Below are 3,147 nucleotides of genomic sequence, written 5' to 3'. Positions count from 1 at the left end.
TCTTTCCACAGCAGTAATAATCAGTTGTTTCCTATGGCTGTTGACTAGTTAGATTTGCCCACTTGTGTCCCAGTTTCTCTGCACACCATCGCTTTTAAAATCCTGTATGGGTTCAAGGCCCTTCTTCCCAAGGTACTTCCTCTGGAAGTTCTTTCCACAAGGGTTTCTAGTGGTAAATTCTCAGTCTTTGTTTGAAATGACTTTATTGTGCTTGCAGTTTCTGTTGATAGTTTAGCTGGGTATGGCATTAGCTAGCAGTCACTTTCCCTGGGCCCCTGAAAGTGTCTTTTGGATTCAGTGGCTGCTTTCCAGATTTTGCTTTCTGTGTAACAGATGTGCCCGCACACCGTCCAGCCACGCCTCACAGCTACCTCTGCTTTGTCTGAGCCTCTCCTGAGCCTCCAGATGGGAATTCTCCTGAGTATGAAGCCCTTGGCATCTGAGGTTCCCCCAGCTTCCAGGTGGCCAATCGCGAGAGCTGCCCCCAACACCCCTCACAAGAACACAGCTCGCCTCTCTGCCCCACATGGCCCGTAGCCTCCTTCCTCCCCCATGGCTCTGGGCACCTAGCCATCTCTCTCCCCTCCTGCCTCCTATGCAGCTTCTGCATGGCCCATGCCCACTGCCTCTGCCCTGCCAACCACCAGTTCCCCTCACTGGACATCCACAACCCCTCCTGACTGTCCTCTGGACTCGCTTTTACTCCTTCTACTTCTTTCCCAGGCTGCGGACAGATGGGTATGTGTAACATGCAAATCAGATTGTGCCAAACCCCTCGAAGGCACATCTATTTTCTTCCAGATAATCAACCTCCATAACCTGGTCAAGGTGACTCCTGTAATCTGCCTGTGCCCACCCCCTGGCTCCCTCCTCTCCACATCAAACCAAGGGCTTCTTCCTAGTCTCCTCACAGGAATCACCTGTTGGGAAAGATTTTTATCTATGAACAAGTGCCATTGGATAATCCCAAAGCAGATAAATTGCCACATTGTCATACACCACACAGTCTGCTGCAAGCGAATTGTAAAACTCCTATGGGCTGTGTGAAATGCTAAAAAATGTGTGCTTTGTGAGGATTCTGTTGTATTTTGGCTTTCTTCTTTGATTCAGAAGTCATTTTTTAAAAATCATCTTTCTTGGGCCAGCCCGGTGGCGCACTGCTACAGTGCGCCGCTTGGGGGCGCGGCGGCGCTCCCGCCAAGGGTTCGGATCCCACATGCAGACCGGCCGCTCACTGGCTGAGCGAGGTGCGGACGCAGCACCGAGGGTTGCAATCCCGTTGCGGGTCCCGGTCCGGTACGGGCGCGACACTGAGGGTTGCGATCCGTTGCCGGTCACGAAAAAAGACAAAAAAAAAAAAATGTTAAAAATCATCTTTCTTGAGGCATAGTTTATATACAATAAAACTTATACCTTTTAAGTGTGCAGATTGATGAGTTCTAGCAAATGTATGTCCCATGTAACCACCACCATAGTCAACGTATTTCAGAACTTTCAATTCTATTCCATTGCTCTATATATCTGTCTTTATGCCAGTACCATGCTGTCTCAATTACTGTCGCTTTGGAGTAAGTTTTGAAATTGGGAAGAGTATGTCCTCCAACTTTGTTCTTTTTTTTTTTTCAAGATTGTTGTGGCTACTCTGGGTCCATTGCAATTCCATATGAATTTCAAAATCAGCTTGTCAATTTTTACAAGGAAGCCAGCTGGGATTCTGATAGGAATTGCACTGAATCTGTAGATCAATCTTAAGAGTATTGTGGTCTTGATAATATTACGTCTGCTGATTCATGAATGTGGGAGTTTTTTCATTTATTTAGATCTTCTTTTAACAACGTTCTATAGTTTTCAGAGTATAAGTTTTATGCGTCTCTTGTAAAATTTATTACTAAATATTTTGTTCTTTTTGATGCTATTATAAATGGAATGGCTTTCTTAGTTTCATTTTTGAGATTGTTCATTGCTATAATGGATAGAAACTACAATTGATTTTTCTACATTGGTCTTGTATCCTACAACCTTGCTGAACTTATTTGTTAATTCTAATAGCTTTTACATGGATTCCTTAGGATTTTCTATATACAAGATCATGTCATCTGTGAATAGAGATAGTTTTACTTCTTCCTTTTCAGTGTACATGCTTTTTATTTCTTCTTGCCTGACCTGGCTAGAACCCTCAGGACAGTGTTGAATGTACATGGTGAGATGGACATCCTTGTCTTGTACCTGACCCCAGTGGGAAAGCATCCAGTCTTTCACCAGTAAGTATCATGTTAGCTGTGTTTTTTTCACAAATATTCTTATCTGGTTAAAGACGTTCCATTCCGGGCCGGCCCGTGGCTCACTTGGGAGAGTGCGGTGCTGATAACACCAAGGCCCCGGGTTCGGATCCCATATAGGGATGGCCGGTTCGCTCACTGGCTGAGCGTGGTGCTGACAACACCAAGTCAAGGGTTAAGATCCCCTTACCGGTCATCTTTTAAAAAAAAAAAAAAAAAGAAGTTTCATTCCATTCCCAATTTTTTTTTTTTTTTATCATGAAAGAGCGTTGGCTTTTGTCAAATTATTTTTCTGCATTTATCGAGTTGATTGTGGGTTTTTTTGTTTTTTATTCTCTTAATATATTACATTAATTGATTTTCAGACATTAAATCAACCTTGCCTTCCTAGGATAAATCTCACTTGATCATGTGTCTTAGTCCATTTGGTCTGCTATACCAAAATACCTCAGACTGGGTAATGTATAAACAACAAAAATGGGTCGCTCACAGCTCTGGAGGCTGAGAAGTCCAAGATCAAGGTGCCAGCAGATTCAGTGTCTAGTGAGGGCCCGTTCCTCATAATGAGGGCCTTGTACGTGTTCTCACATGGTAGACGTGTAAATGGGCTCCCTCAACCCTCTTTTATAAGGGCACTAATCCCAGTCATGAGGGAAGGGCCTTCATGAACTAATCAGCTCCCAAAGGCCCCACCACTTAATACCATCATCATCATCATGGGAGTTAGGTTTCAACATATGAATTTGGGGGGGACAGAAACATTCAGACCATAGCATCTTAGGTATCTAATTCTTTTTATATGTTGCTGGATTTGGTTTACTGGTATTTTGTTGAGGATTTTTTTTTTTTTTTTTTTTGTCTTTTGTCT

Source organism: Galeopterus variegatus, unplaced genomic scaffold (genome assembly GCF_000696425.1).
Source record: "Galeopterus variegatus unplaced genomic scaffold, G_variegatus-3.0.2 Scaffold2889, whole genome shotgun sequence".
Lineage (NCBI taxonomy): Eukaryota > Metazoa > Chordata > Mammalia > Dermoptera > Cynocephalidae > Galeopterus > Galeopterus variegatus.
Note: the sequence above shows the minus strand (reverse complement) of the source record.